Consider the following 16,897-nt stretch of genomic DNA (forward strand, 5'->3'; position numbering starts at 1 on the left):
AGTCGACTCTATAAGTCCGTTCATCAAGTCGGCCCACCAAGTACTCCCACCAAGTCGACTCTTTAAGTCCGTTCATCAGTTCACCCCACCAAGTACTCTCACCAAGTCAACTCTTTAGGTCCGTTCATCAAGTCACCCCGCCAAGTCGACCCTTTAAGTCCGTTCATCATGTCGCCCCGCCGAGTTGCTTCTCTAAGCCCACTCACCATGTCTGCTCACCAAGTCAGTTGTTCAAGTACGTTGCCAAGTCAACTCTTTAAGTTCGCTCTCCAGGTCAGCCCGCCCAAGTCGCCTCTTTAAGTTCGTTCGCCAGGTCGGCCCGCCCAAGTCGCATCAGCGGGCTAACTCATCGAGTCACCTCATGAAGTTGACTCTTTAAGTGCGCTCACCAAGTCAGCTCACCAAGTTGACTCACCATCTCGCCTCGATAAGATGGCTTGCCGAGTTACCCCACCAAGTCGTCGCCTCTTTAAGCCCCCTCACCGTGTCAGCTCATCAGGTCGGCTCACCAAGTCGACTAATCAAGTAGGCCCACCAAGTCGCCTCAAGGATAGCTCCTCACCATGAGTCGCCTCACCATGTTGACTCAATGAGTCACCTCACCATGTTGACTCTTTGAGTCCGCTCGCCGGGTCGCCTCACCAAGTCGACTCGAGTACGTTGCCAAGTCGACTCTTTAAGTTCGCTCACCGGGTCCACTCGCCAAGTCATCTCACCATGTCATCTCAACGAACCAACTCGCCGAGTCGCCTCACCATGTCAGCTCTCTAATACCACTCGCCAAGTCGCCCCACCAACTCGCCCCGTTAGGCCCACTCTCACCAAGTGGACTCTTTAAGTTTTCTCATAAAGTCGAGCCACCAAGTACTCTCACCAACTTGACTCTTTAGGTCCTTTCATCAAGTCACCCCACCAAGTACTCTCACCAAGTCAACTCTTTAGGTCCGTTCATAGAGTCACCCCACCAAGTTGACCCTTCAAGTGCGTTCATCAAGTCACCCCACCAAGTCGACTCTTTAAGTTCATTCATCAAGTCACCCCGCCAGGTCAGCCCACAAATTACTCTCTCCAAGTCAACTCTTTAAGTTCGTTCATCAATTCACCCTGCCAGGTCGGCCCACCGAGTGGAATCTTTAAGGTCGTTCATGAAGTCACTCTGCCAAGTCGACCCACCAGGTGGACTCTTTAAGTTCGTTCATCAAGTCACCCCGCCAGGTTAGCCCACCAACGACTCTCACCAAGTTGACTCTTTAAGTTTGCTCACCAAGTCACCCCGCTAGGTTGGCCCACCAAGTACTCTCACCAGGTCGACTCTTTAGGTTTGTCCATCAGGTCACCCCACCGAGTACTCTCACCAAGTCTACTCTTTAAGTTCATTCATCAAGTCGCCCTGCCAGGTCGGCCCACCAAGTACTCTCAGCAAGTCAACCCTTTAAGTTCGGTCATCAACTCACCCCGCCAGTTTGGCCCACCAAGTACTCTCACAAAGTCGACTCTTTAGGTTCGTTCATCAATTCACCCCGCTAGCTCGGCCCACCAAGTTCTCTCACCAGGTCAACTCTTTAAGTTCGTTCATCAAGTCACCCCGCCAGTTCGACCCACCAAGTACTCTCACAAAGTCGACTCTCTAAGTTCGTTCATCAAGTCACCCTGCCAGGTCAGCCCACCAAGTACTCTCACCAAGTCACCCCGCTAGTTCAACCCACCAAGTCGACCCTTTAAGTTCGTTCATCAAGTCACCCGGCCAAGTCAGCCAACCAAGTCGACTCTTTAAGTCCGTTCATCAAGTCACGTGACCAGGTCAGCCCATCGGGTACTCTCACCAAGTCGACTCTTTAAGTTTGTTCATCAAGTCACCCGGCCAGGTCAGCCCACCAAGTACTCTCACCAAGTCGACTCTCTAAGTTCCTTCATCAAGTCACCCCGCCAGGTCGGCCCACCAAGTCGAATCTTTAAGTCCGTTCATCAAGTCACCCCACCAAGTACTCTAACCAAGTCGATTCTTCAAGTGCGTTCATCAAGTCACCCAACCAACTACTCTCACCAAGTTGACTCTTTAACTATGTTCATCAAGTCACCCCACCAAGCACTCTCACCACGTCAACTCTTTAGGTCCGTTCATAAAGTCACCCCACCAAGTTGACCCTTCAAGTGCGTTCATCAAGTCACCCCACCAAGTACTCTCACCAATTCAACTCTTTAAGTCTTTTCATCAAGTCACCACACCAAGTACTCTCACCAAGTCAGCTCTTTAGGACCGTTCATCAAGTCACCTCGCCAAGTCGACCCTTGAAGTTCGTTCATCAAGTCACCCCACCAAGTACTCCCACCAAGTCGACTCTTTAAGTCAGTTCATGAAGTCACCCAACCAGGTCGGCCCACCAAGGACTCTCACCAAGTTGACTCTCTAAGTCTGTTCATTAGGTCAGCCCACCGAGTACTCTCACCAAGTCAACTCTTTAGGTCCGTTCATCAAGTCACCTCGCAAATTCAACCCTCTAAGTTCGTTCATCGAGTCACCCGACCAAGTCAACTGTTTAAGTCCTTTCATCAAGTCACCCCGCCAAGCCGACTCTTTAAGTCCGTTCATCAAGTCACCAGAACAACTACTCTCACCAAGTCGACTCTATAAGTCTGTTCATCAAGTCGGCCCACCAAGTACTCCCACCAAGTCGACTCTTTAAGTCCGTTCATCAGTTCACCCCGCCATGTACTCTCACCAAGTCAACTCTTTAGGTCCGTTCATCATGTCACCCCGCCAAGTCGACCCTTTAAGTCCGTTCATCATGTCGCCCCGCCGAGTTGCTTCTCTAAGCCCACTCACCATGTCAACTCACCAAGTCGGTTGTTCAAGTACATTGCCAAGTCAACTCTTTAAGTTCGCTCGCCAGGTCAGCCCGCCCAAGTCGCCTCTTTAAGTTCGTTCGCTAGGTCGGCCCGCCCAAGTCGCATCAGCGAGCTAACTCACTGAGTCACCTCACGAAGTTGACTCTTTAAGTGCGCTCACCAAGTCAGCTCACCAAGTCGACTCACCATCTCGCCTTGATAAGTTGGCTTGCCGAGTTACCCCACCAAGTCGTCGCCTCTTTAAGCCTGCTCACCGTGTCAGCTCGTCAGGTCGGCTCACCAAGTTGACTAATCAAGTAGGCCCACCAAGTCGCCTCAAGGATAGCTCCTCACCATTAGTCGCCTCACCATGTTGACTCTTTGAGCCTGCTCACTGGGTCGCCTCACCAAGTCGACTCGAGTACATTGCCAAGTCGACTCTTTAAGTTCGCTCGCCGGGTCGACTCGCCAAGTCAGCTCACCATGTCATCTCAACGAACCAACTCGCCGAGTCACCTCACCACGTCGGCTCTCTAATACCACTATCCAAGTCACCCCACCAACTCGCTGCGTTAGGCCCACTCACCACATCGCCCCGTTAGGCCCACTCTCACCAAGTGGACTCTTTAAGTCTACTCATAAAGTCGAGCCACCAATTACTCTCACCAAGTCAACTCTTTAAGTCCTTTCATCGAGTCACCCCACCAAGTACTCTCACCAAGTCAGCTCTTTAGGTCCGTTCATAGAGTCACCCCACCAAGTCGACCCTTCAAGTGCGTTCATCAAGTCACCCCACAAAGTCGACTCTTTAAGTTCATTCATCAAGTCACCCTGCCAGGTCAGCCCACAAATTACTCTCACCAAGTCGACTCTTTAAGTTTGTTCATCAAGTCACCCCGCCAGGTCGGCCCACCGAGTGGACTATTTAAGTTCGTTCATGAAGTCACTCTGTCAAGTCGGCCCACCAGGTCGACTCTTTAAGTTTGTTCATCAAGTCACCCTGCCAGGTCAGTCCACCAACTACTCTCACCAAGTCGACTCTTTAAGTTTGCTCACCAAGTCACCTTGCCAGGTCGACCCACCAAGTACTCTCACCAGGTCGACTCTTTAGGTTTGTTCATCAGGGCACCCCACCGAGTACTCTCACCAAGTTGACTCTTTAAGTTTGTTCATCAAGTCGCCCCGCCAGGTCAGACCACCAAGTACTCTCACCAAGTCGACCCTTTAAGTTCAGTCATCAACTCACCCTGCCAGGTCGGCCCACCAAGTACTCTCACAAAGTCGAATCTTTAGGTTCGTTCATCAATTCACCCCGCCAGCTTGGCCCACCAAGTTCTCTCACCAGGTCGACTCTTTAAGTTCGTTCATCAAGTCACCCTGCCAGTTCGACCCACCAAGTACTCTCACAAAGTCGACTCTCTAAGTTCGTTTATCAAGTCACCCTGCCAGGTCAGCCCACCAAGTACTCTCACCAAGTCACCCCGCTAGTTCGACCCACCAAGTTGACTCTTCAAGTTTGTTCATTAAGTCACCCGGCGAAGTCGGCCCACCAAGTCGACTCTTTAAGTCCGTTCATCAAGTCACGTGACCAGGTCAGCCCACCGAGTACTCTCACCAAGTCGACTCTTTAAGTTTGTTCATCAAGTCACCCGGCCAGATCGGCCCACCAAGTACTCTCACCAAGTCGACTCTCTAAGTCCGTTCATCAAGTCACCCTGCCAGGTCGGCCCACCAAGTCAAATCTTTAAGTTCGTTCATCAAGTCACCCCACCAAGTACTCTAACCAAGTCGATTCTTCAAGTGCGTTCATCAAGTCACCCGACCAACTACTCTCACCAAGTTGACTCTTTAACTATTTTCATCAAGTCACCCCACCAAGCACTCTCACCATGTCAACTCTTTAAGTCCGTTCATAAAGTCACCCCACCAAGTCGACCCTTCAAGTGCGTTCATCAAGTCACCCCACCAAGTACTCTCACCAATTCGACTCTTTAAGTCTTTTCATCAAGTCACCACACCTAGTACTCTCACCAAGTCAACTCTTTAGGACCGTTCATCAAGTCACCTCGCCAAGTCAACCCTTAAAGTCCGTTCATCAAGTCACCCCACCAAGTACTCCCACCAAGTCGACTCTTTAAGTCAGTTCACGAAGTCACCCAACCAGGTCAGCCCACCAAGGACTCTCACCAAGTCGACTCTCTAAGTCTGTTCATTAGGTCACCCCACCGAGTCCTCTCACCAATTCAACTCTTTAGGTTCGTTCATCAAGTTACCCCGCAAAGTCGACCCTCTAAGTTCGTTCATCGAGTCACCTGACCAAGTCGACTGTTTAAGTCCTTTCATCAAGTCACCTCGCCAAGCCGACTCTTTAAGTCCGTTCATCAAGTCACTAGAACAACTACTCTCACCAAGTCGACTCTATAAGTCCGTTCATCAAGTCGGCCCACCAAGTACTCCCACCAAGTCGACTCTTTAAGTCCGTTCATCAGTTCACCCCGCCAAGTACTCTCACCAAGTCAACTCTTTAGGTCCGTTCATCAAGTCACCCCGCCAAGTCGACCCTTTAAGTCCGTTCATCAAGTCGCCCCGCCAAGTACTCTCACCAAGTCGACCCTTTAAGTCCTTTCATCAAGTCACCCCACCAAGTCGACTCTTGAAGTCCGTTCATCAAGTCACCAGAACAAGTAATCTAACCAAGTCGACTCTTGAAGTCCTTTCATAAAATCACCCCACCAGGTCGGCCCACCAAGTACTCCCACCAAGCCGACTCTTTATGTTCGTTCATCAGTTCACCCCGCCAAGTACTCTCACCAAGTTGACATTTTTCATTGAATTGGATTTTTAAGGTTTTTGTCCGCGCTATCGCAGATTTCTAATGCAGAGCGAGCATCGCACTAATAGCTTATATAGGAGAGGTTGTTGCCGCGAGCCTCTCCCATGCCCCTTTCATTGATTCAACATTGGTGTCTAGGCAGATCGGATTGTTGGGTTTTCAAACGGTGTATGTTGATGTTGAATGAATGAAAGGGGCATGAAGCGATCTCAGTGCTTTTCCTCGGCTCTCCTTTAGATCATGTTTTCCGATGACTCAATTTTGGAGAAGGTGAGGCACCGGTTGCCGATCCATGGTGTGTGTTTTTGGTGGTTTTAAAACATGATCTAAATGTGAGCCTTTGTCTAGCACTCCGGCGTTGCTTGGTATAATGGCAATTTTCTATGGGTGCTCGGCGCTCTAGCAATTTGTCATGGTGTACTTGTCGCGGCTACATGGGAGCTTTAATATCGAAAGCTCTCGGCAAAAAATGGTGGTCGAGCCATGCTGGCCAACTCGATCTGGCTTAGCCATTTTCGTCGACCCGATCTGGCTCTTCTTTCTCACTCCATCGGCACAAATTCAGGAGTTGTTTGACAGTGGTTGTCGTTCCAATGTGCCATTGCGGTGATCTGCAGAGCGATGCTAAGGGCGGGAGCTTGCGTCTAGCATTTGGGGATGTTTGTGCAAGCGAGCAGGGGAGCTTCTCTTATCAGAACCTCTCCGTGGCCTTTGAATATAGACCCTGTGCCGACGATATCGATGGATACGAGCCTTGGATTCTAAAATTGTTCAGCTAACATTGGTTTTTGTGAGAGATGGGTACGAAAGCACTTCCCGATCGATTCGCGGGAGCTCCCTAAGATCGCCTCAGTGCCAACTTGATCGGCACAACATTGGGAATGGTTCGACAGCGGTTGTCGTTCCAATGTGTCATCGGGATGTCTTGGAACGCGGCCTTTCAAGGGCGAGATCACATCTAGCACTTGGATTGTGCATCATCACAAGTGAATGGGGAGATCTCTCTGTGAACGGCGGCATGGTGATTGCAAGAGAAAATTGACTTAGTAGTTGGAGCATTGGCCTCGGGCCATTGTGACGGCCTTGCAATTTCTCTATAATTGCAACCTATGTTTGCACAGTAGTAGAGTTTGCATGTAAGATTGGCCTTTGTTCTTGACAGTTCGAGGAGATGACCTCCAGAACTTTTGGATTGGGCCCCTTCAAGGTGAAATTCATCCAGTTGATTGGATGAGCTCAATGACCATTTCACTCCCTTGGCTCCATGAATTCACATCTCCTTACTGATGACAATCTTTTGCTCCTTAGAGGACCTCAGTGCCAACGATATCGATGGATACGAGCCTTGGATTCTAAATTTGTTCATAGCTAAGATTGGTTTTTGTGAGAGATGGGTACGAAAGCACATCCTGATTGCTACGCGGGAGCTCCCTAAGGTCGCCTCTGTGCCAACTCGATCGGCACAACATTGGGAATGGTTTGACAGTAGTTGTCGCTCCAATGTGTCATCGGGGGATGTCTCGGAAAGTGGCCTGGCCTTTCAAGGGTGAGCTCGCATCTATCACTTGGATTGTGCATCCCGTCGCAAGTGAATGGGGAGATCTCTCTGTGAACGGCGGCATGGTGATTGCAAGAGAAAATTGACTTAGTCAGAGCATTGGCCTTGGGCCACTATGATGGCTTGGCAATTTCTCTTTAATTACAACCTATGTTTGTGCAGTAGCAGAGTTTGCAAGTAAGACGGTCCTTGTTCTTGAGAGTTCCAGGAGATGACCTCCAGAACTTTTGGATTGGGCCCCTTCAAGGTGAAATTCATCCAGTTGATCAGATGAGCTCGATGCCCATTTCAGTCCCTTGGCTCCATGAATTCACATCTCCTTAATGATGACAATCTTTTGCTCCTTAGAGGACCTCATAATAAATTGGGTCGTGGATGGCTGTTTGGTCAGAATTTTCAACGATTTGGATTTTTATGGCGGATGTCGGCGTGTTCGCTAATTTCTAATGCAGAGCGAGCCTCACACTAATAGCTTATATAGGAGAGGTTGTTGTCGCGAACCTCTCCCGTGCCCCTCTCATTGATTCAATGGCGGTGTCAAGGCGGATGGAAATGTCAGATTTTGAAACGGTGGACGCCGACGTTGAATCAATTGGAGGGGCATGAAGCCCACCCTTGAGGTGCTATTCCTCGACTCTCCTTTAGATCATGTTTTCTTTTCACTTAGCTGGTGCAATTTCGAAAAGCAGTTGGGCTGCGCGTCACGAGTGACAAGGGAGCCTTTGTGATCGAAAGCTCCCCATGGCCATTCGATGAGAAGAGTCGTTGCTTGTGTGAGCAAGGACGAATGCAGCCTCAGATTCCAAATGAAATCAATGACATCGGATCTATATATAAGAGCGGAATGAAGCAGCAGCCTGTTTGCGATGCATGGCTCCCCAAAGTTGCTATTCTTTCTCACTCCATCGGGGCACAAATGTGGGAGTTGTTCGACAGTGGTCGTCGTTCCAATGGTGTCATTGCGGCAAAATTTGTTCACAGCTAAGATTGGTTTTTGTGAGAGATGGGTATGAAAGCACATCCCGATTGCTACGCGGGAGCTCCCTAAGGTCGCCTCTGTGCCAACTCGATCGGCACAACATTGGGAATGGTTCGACAGCAGTTGTCATTCCAATGTGTCATCGGGGGATGTCTTGGAAAGTGGTCTTTCTTTCAAGGGCGAGCTCGCGTCTAGCACTTGGGTTGTGCGTCACGTCACAAGTGAATGGGGGATGTCTTGGAAAGTGGTCTTTCTTTCAAGGGCGAGCTCGCGTCTAGCACTTGGATTGTGCGTCGCGTCACAAGTGAATGGGGAGATCTCTCTGTGAATGGTGGCATGGTGATTGCAAGAGAAAATTGACTTAGTCGGAGCCATTGGCCTCGGGCCATTGTGACGGCCTCGCAATTTCTCTTTAATTGCAACCTATGTTTGCGCAGTAGCAGAGTTTGCATGTAAGATGGGCCTTGTTCTTGAGAGTTCTAGGAGATGACCTCCGGAACTTTTGGATTGGGCCCCTTCAAGGTGAAATTCATCCAATTGATCGGATGAGCTCGATGACCATTTCAGTCCCTCGGCTCCATGAACTCACATCTCCGAACCGATGACAATCTTTTGCTCCTCTGCCGACCTCATAAAAAATTGGGTCGTGAATGGCTGTTTGGTAGGAATTTTAAAGGATTTGGATTTTTAAGGCGGATGTCGGTGTGTTCGCTAATTTCTAATGCAGAGCGAGCCTCGCACTAATAGCTTATATAGGAGAGGTGGTTGCCGCGAGCCTCTCCCGTGCCCCTCTCATTGATTCAACGTCGGTGTCAAGGCGGATGGATATGTCGAATTTTGAAACGGTGGACACCGACATTGAATCAATTAGAGGGGCATGAAGCCCACCCTAGATGTGCTATTCCTCGACTCTCCTTTAGATCATGTTTTCTTCTCACTCAGCTGGCGCGATTTCGGAAAAAGGTTTTGCAGCGGTTGCCATCCCTCACCGCGTCTACTTGGTGATTTTAAAACTCGATCTAAAACGGGAGCCCTCGCCTAGCACCTCCGAGCGGTGTTGCTCGGGTATTGCATAAAATTATGCCAATGGCGCAAATCCCCCAACGAATGCCTATGCTTGGACCCTCTCTTAGATCACCTTCTTTGATCACTCGACCGATGCAACTTGGCAGCGGTTGACATTCTACAGCGCGTCTGTTCAGCGATTTCAAAGTTGATCTAATGGCGAGCCCTTGTCTCTAGCCATGAGGTGGGTGCTTGGCGCTCTAGCAAAATTTTTTGTGTGCCTATCGCGGGTACAATGGGAGAGGTTGTTGCCGCGAGCCTCTCCCGTGCCCCCCTCATTGATTCAATGCCGCTGTCAGGGCGGATGGATATGTCAGATTTTGAAATGGTAGATGCTGACGTTGAATCAATTAGAGGGGCATGAAGCCCACCCTCGAGGGTGCTATTCCTAGACTCTCCTTTAGATCACATTTTCTTGTCACTCAGCTGGTGCAATTTAAGAAAAAGGTTTGGCAGCGGTTGCCAGCCCTCACCACGTCTACTTGGTGATTTTAAAACTCGATCTAAAACGGGAGCCCTCGTCTAGCACCTCCGTCCGGTGTTGCTCGGGTATTGCATAAATTTATGCCATCGGCACGAATCCCCCAACGAATGCCTATACACTTGGACCCTCTCTTAGATCACTTTGTTTGATCACTCGACCGACGCAACTATGAAAGAGACTTGGCAGCGGTTGCCATTCTACAGCACGTCTGTTCAGCGATTTCAAAGTTGATCTAATGGCGAGCCCTTTTCTCTAGCCATGAGGTGGGTGCTTGGCGCTCTAGCAAAATTTTTTGCATGCCTATCGCGGCTACAATGAGAGGTAGTTGCCACGAGCCTCTCCCGTGCCCCCCTCATTGATTCAACGCCGCTGTCAGGGCAGATGGATATGTCAAATTTTGAAACGGTGGATGCCAACATTGAATCAATTAGAGGGGCATGAAGCCCACCCTCGAGGGTGCTATTCCTGGACTCTCCTTTAGATCATGTTTTCTTGTCAACTCAGCTGGCGCAATTTCGGAAAAAGGTTTCACAGCGGTTGCCAGCCCTCACCGCGTCTACTCGGTGATTTTAAAACTCGATCTAAAACGGGAGCCCTCGTCTAGCACCTCCGTCCGGTGTTGCTCGGGTATTGCAGAAATTTATGCCATCAGCGCGAATCCCCCAATGAATGCCTATGCTTGGACCCTCTCTTAGATCACCTTCTTCAATAACTCGACTGACACAACTACAAAAGAGACTTGGCAGCGGTTGCCATTCTATAGAGCGTCTGTTCAGCGATTTCAAAGTTGATCTAATGGCGAGCCCTTGTCTCTAGCCATGAGGTGGGTGCTTGGCGCTCTAGCAAAATTTTTTTGCGTGCCTATCGTGGCTACAAGGGGAGAGGTGGTTGCCGCGAGCCTCTCCCGTGCCCTCCTCATTGATTCAACGCCACTGTCAGGGCGGATGGATATGTCAGATTTTGAAATGGTGGACGCCGACGTTGAATCAATTAGAGGGGCATGAAGCCCACTCTCGAGGGTGCTATTCCTGGACTCTCCTTTAGATCATGTTTTCTTGTCACTCAGCTGGCACAATTTCGGAAAAAGGTTTGGCAGCAGTTGCCTGCCCTCACCGCGTCTACTTGGTGATTTTAAAACTCGATCTAAAATGGGAGCCCTCATCTAGCACCTCCGTCCGGTGTTGCTCGGGTATTGCATAAATTTATGCCATCGGCGCGAATCCCCCAATGAATGCCTACATTCTTGGACCCTCTCTTAGATCACCTTCTTCGATCACTCGACCGACGCAACTACGGAAGAGACTTGGCAGCGGTTGCGATTCTACAGCGCGTCTGTTCAGCGATTTTGAAGTTGATCTACTGGCGAGCCCTTGTCTCTAGCCATGAGGTGGGTGCTTGGCACTCTAGCAAAATTTTTTGCATGCCTGTCGCGGCTACAATGGGAGAGGTGGTTGCCGCAAGCCTCTCCCGTGCCCCCCTGATTGATTCAACGCCGCTGTCAGAGTGGATGGATATGTTAGATTTTGAAATGGTGGATGCCGACGTTGAATCAATTAGAGGGGCATGAAGCCCACCCTCGAGGGTGCTATTCCTGGACTCTCCATTAGATCATGTTTTCTTGTCAACTCAGCTGGCACAATTTTGAAAAAAGGTTTGGCAGAGGTTGCCAGCCCTCACCGCGTCTACTTGGTGATTTTAAAACTCGATCTAAAACGGGAGCCCTCATCTAGCACCTCCGTCCGGTGTTGCTCGGGTATTGCAAAAATTTATGCCATCGGCGCGAATCCTCCAATGAATGCCTACGCTTGGACCCTCTCTTAGATCACCTTCTTCGATCACTCGACCGACGCAACTACGGAAGAGACTTGGCAGCGGTTGCCATTCTACAGCGCGTCTGTTCAGCGATTTCGAAGTTGATCTAATTGTGAGCCCTTGTCTCTAGCCATGAGGTGGGTGCTTGGCACTCTAGCAAAATTTTTTTGCATGCCTATCATGGCTACAAGGGGAGAGGTGGTTGCCGCGAGCCTCTCCTGTGCCCCCCTCATTGATTCAATGCCGCTGTCAGGGCGGATGGATATGTCAGATTTTGAAACGGTGGACGCCGACGTTGAATCAGTTAGAGGGGCATGAAGCCCCACCCTTGAGGGTGCTATTCCTGGACTCTCCTTTAGATCATGTTTTCTTGTCACTCAGCTGGTGCAATTTCAAAAAAAGTTTTGGCAGTGGTTGCCAGCCCTCACCGCGTCTACTTGGTGATGTTAAAACTCGATCTAAAACGGGAACCCTCGTCTAGCACCTCCGTCTGGTGTTGCTCGGGTATTGCATAAATTTATGCCATCGGCGCGAATCTCCCAATGAATGCCTATGCTTGGACCCTGTCTTAGATCACCTTCTTCGATCACTCGACCGACGCAACTATGGAAGAGACTTGGCAGTAGTTGCCATTCTACAGCGCGTCTATTCAGCGATTTCAAAGTTGATCTAATGGCGAGCCCTTTTCTCTAGCCATGAGGTGGGTGCTTGGCGCTCTAGCAAAATTTTTTGCATGCCTATCGTGGCTACAAGGGGAGAGGTGGTTGCCGCGAGCCTCTCCCGTGCCCCCCTCATTGATTCAATGCTGCTGTTAGGGCGAATGGATATGTCAGATTTTGAAACGGTGGACGCCGACGTTGAATCAATTAGAGGGGCATGAAGCCCACCCTCGAGGGTGCTATTCCTTGACTCTCCTTTAGATCATGTTTTCTTGTCACTCAGCTGGTGCAATTTCAAAAAAAGGTTTGGCAGCGGTTGCCAGCCCTCACCGCGTCTACTTGGTGATTTTAAAACTCGATCTAAAATGGGAGCCCTCGTCTAGCACCTCTGTCCGGTGTTGCTCGGGTATTGCATAATTTTTTTCTATCGGCGCGAATCCCCCAATGAATCCCTAGCCTTGGACTCTCCCTTAGATCACCTTCTTTGATCACTCGACCGATGCAATTACGAAAGAGGCTTGGCAGCGGTTGCCATTCCACAGCATGTCTATTCAGCGATTTCGAAGTTGATCTACTAAGGGTGAGCCCTTGTCTAGCCATGAGGTGGGTGCTTGGGGATCTAGCAATTTTTTGTGTGCCTATCGCGGCTTACAATGGGAGCTTTGATAACAAAAGTTCTCGGCGACCCTCCCCAATAGAAATCAATTCTGGTGTTCGCGAAAGACACGTTATTCAGATTTTTGGAATATTGGCACCAGCATCGTTTCTATTGGGAGGGCCGTGAAGCCATCCCGATTTTGCTATGCGAGGGCTCTCTCCCCAGAGTCGTTTTCTACGCAACAACTTCTTTGGCACAAAATTTTTAGAATGGTTCGGCAGCGGTTGTCATTCCAATGGTGCCGTTGTGGTGGTTGCCTGGGCAGCGATCTAAAGGGTGACCCATCGTCTAGCAGTTGGCCTGCGCATCACGAGTGACAAGGGAGCCTTTGTTATCGGAAGCTCCCCGTGGCCATTCGATTAGAAGAGCCATTGCTTGTTTGAGCAAGGACGAATGCAGCCTCAGATTCCAAATGAAATCAACGATTTTGGATCTATATAAGAGCGAAATGAAGTAGCAGCATAGCCCATTTGCTATGCGCAGCTCCCCAAAGTTGCTCTTCTTTCTCACTCCATTGCCACAATTTCGGGAGTTGTTCGGCAGCGGTTGTCATTCCAATGTGTCATTGCGGTGATCTGGAGAGCGATGCTAAGGGCGGGAGCTTGTGTCTAGAATTTGGGATGTTTGTGCGAGCGAGCAGGGGAGCTTCTCTTATCGGAACCTCTCCGTGGCCTTTGAATATATAGACCCAGTGCCGACGATATCGATGGATGCGAGCCCTTGGATTCCAAATTTGTCCACAGCTAACATTGGTTTTTGTGAGAGATGGGCACGAAAGCACATCCTGATTGCTACACGGGAGCTCCCTAAGGTTGCCTCTGTGCCAACTCGATCGGCACAACATTGGGAGTGGTTTGACAGCGGTTGACGTTCCAATGTGTCATCGGGGGACGTCTTGGAAAGTGGTCTTTCTTTCAAGGGCGAGCTCGCATCTAGACCTTGGATTGTGCGTCGTGTCACAAGTGAATGGGGAGATCTCTCTGTGAACGGAGGCATGGTTGATTGCAAGAGAAAATTGACTTAGTCGGAGCCATTGGCCTCAGGCCATTGTGACGGCCTCGCAATTTCTCTTTAATTGCAACCTATGTTTGTGCAGTAGCAGAGTTTGCATGTAAGATGAGCCTTGTTCTCGAGAGTTCCAGGAGATGACCTCCAGAACTTTTGGATTGGGCACCTTCAAGGTGAAATTCATCCAATTGATCGGATGAGCTCGATGACCATTTTAGTCCGTTGGCTCCATGAACTCACATCTCCTAACCGATGACAATCTTTTGCTCCTCTGCCGACCTCATAAAAAATTGGGTCGTGAATGGCTGTTTGGTAGGAATTTTGAAGGATTTGGATTTTTAAGGCGGATGTCGTTGTGTTCACTAATTTCTAATGCAGAGCGAGCCTCACACTAATAGCTTATATAGGAGAGGTGGTTGCCGCGAGCCTCTCCCGTGCCCCCCTCATTGATTCAACACCGGTGTCAAGGCGGATGGATATGTCAAATTTTGAAACGGTGGATGCCGACGTTGAATCAATTAGAGGGGCATGAAGCCCACCCCGAATGTGCTATTCCTCGACTCTCCTTTAGATCATGTTTTCTTCTCACTCAGCTGGCGCAATTTCGGAAAAAGGTTTGGCAGCGGTTGCCATCCCTCACCGCGTCTACTTGGTGATTTTAAAACTCGATCTAAAATGGGAGCCCTTGTCTAGCACCTCCGTCCGGTGTTGCTCGGGTATTGCATAAAATTATGCCATCGGCGCGAATCCCCCAACAAACGCCTACGCTTGGACCCTCTCTTAGATCACCTTCTTCGATCACTCGACCGACGCAACTATGGAAGAGACTTGGCAGCGGTTGCCATTCTACAGCGCGTCTGTTCAGCGATTTCGAAGTTTGATCTAATGGCGAGCCCTTGTCTCTAGCCATGAGGTGGGTGCTTGGCACTCTAGCAAAATTTTTTGCGTGCCTATCGTGGCTACAATGGGAGAGGTGGTTGCCGCAAGCCTCTCCCGTGCCCCACTCATTGATTCAACGCCGCTGTCAGGGCAGATGGATATGTCAGATTTTGAAAAGGTGGACGCCGACGTTGAATCAATTAGAGGGGCATGAAGCCCACCCTCGAGGGTGCTATTCCTAGACTCTCCTTTAGATCATGTTTTCTTGTCACTCAGATGGCACAATTTCAGAAAAAGGTTTGGCAGCGGTTGCCAGCCCTCACCGCGTCTACTCGGTGATTTTAAAACTCGATCTAAAATGGGAGCCCTCGTCTAGCACCACCTCCATCCGGTGGTTCTTGGGTATTGCATAAATTTATGCCATCGGCGCGAATCCCCCAACGAATGCCTACGCTTGGACCCTCTCTTAGATCACCTTCTTCGATCACTCGACCGACGCAACTACGGAAGAGACTTGGCGCTGTAGCAAAATTTTTTGTGTGCCTATCACGTAAAGCATGTTTTCTAGTCACTCAGCTGGCGCAATTTCAGAAAAAGGTTTGGCAGCGGTTCCCAGCCCTCACCGCCTCTTCTTGGTGATTTTAAAACTCGATCTAAAATGGGAGCCCTCGTCTAGCGGCTCTGTGCCAACTCGATCGGCACAACATTGGGAAATGGTTCGACAGCGGTTGTCGTTCCAATGTGTCATCGGGGGATGCCTTGGAAAGTGGCCTTTCAAGGGTGAGCTCGCGTCTAGCCCTTGGATTGTGCATCACGTCACAAGTGAATGGGGAGATCTCTCTGTGAACGGCGGCATGGTGATTGCAAGAGAAAATTGACTTAGTCGGAGCATTGGCCTCGGGCCATTGTGACGGCCTTGCAATTTCTCTTTAATTGCAACCTATGTTTGCGTAGTAGCAGAGTTTGCATGTAAGATGGGCCTTGTTCTTTAGAGTTCCAGGAGATGACCTGCGAAACTTTTGGACTGGGCCCCTTCAAGGTGAAATTCATCCAGCTGATCGGATGAAGCTCAATGTGCTTGTATCTATTCCGAGACGGTAATGATGGTCATTAATCTGTGGCGGTGAGTATTATCCCATTCGGTTATCGCAATGGCGGAGCTGGTGGGAAGTACTTGTCGCTTTGTTTTGATGGATATACCCTATATGTAGGTGTCTGCATGGCTTGCAACACACTGCACATTTGGTGTTCGATTCTAAGATGTGCTTGTTGCTGAGTGTGTATGGAGTTGTATCTTGTAGCCAAGGGCTCCGTCTCATTGGCACATTCTATCATTGCATTTTTATCCTACCCGGACGACAAGAAGGAAAGAGATGGTTGCACGGGTGCATTGCTCGACGTCCCTAATTTCATCAAGGGTCCACTCTCCACCCTAAGTTTTTTACCGATCGGTAGAGCCTTGAGATTGAGAGGGGGGCCGGCAAAAGGTTTGGTTGTCGCATAATTTATTCGCTAGTGCGTTCTCGGTGCATGCTCGCCTCTTCACTATCTCATCCTACAGAAGTGCATGGCACTGTCGTGACAGCCTTTGTGGTCTGGGCCAGTAGAAGCATAGAGTATTACTGATAATTTTTGTTTGGATGCGGAAACTCTCCATGCCCTGTCCTGCCCTGTGCGATCCGAATGGCTACGGCTCGTGGGTTCTGCGGGAGATACTCTTCTTCAGCTCCCCCCTAAAGAGAGCGTTCGGTGTTTGCATTGTGTGGACAAAAAGCCCAAGGCGTTTCATCTCTCTCTTCAGATGCGAAATTCTGGGAGGGCTTGTCGAAGTATGGCCGTTTGTATGGGGTGCACCAAAAAGCGTGTAGGGGGCATATGCCTGGGAAATGGATGTCTCTGAGTGTCCTTACTTGATCGCGTGCGCGGTGTACATCTTTGCATTACGACCCTGCTGCGAGCATTTGTGATTCGAGCATTTTGGGGGAACGGGTTTCGTACGAGATTTTCTTCTCAGGCTCCTGCAAACCAGAGCGCTCATCTTTGCAATGCTCCGACAAGTGCAGGCCCAACGTGTCTGTCTAGGGGAAGAAATCGCACGAATGCTTTTTGCCGAGATGTGGGTGCTCGCGGGTGGTT

This window comes from Cupressus sempervirens, chromosome 7, assembly GCF_028749045.1.
Source record: "Cupressus sempervirens isolate cs-2001-9-10 chromosome 7, ASM2874904v1, whole genome shotgun sequence".
Classification (NCBI taxonomy): domain Eukaryota; kingdom Viridiplantae; phylum Streptophyta; class Pinopsida; order Cupressales; family Cupressaceae; genus Cupressus; species Cupressus sempervirens.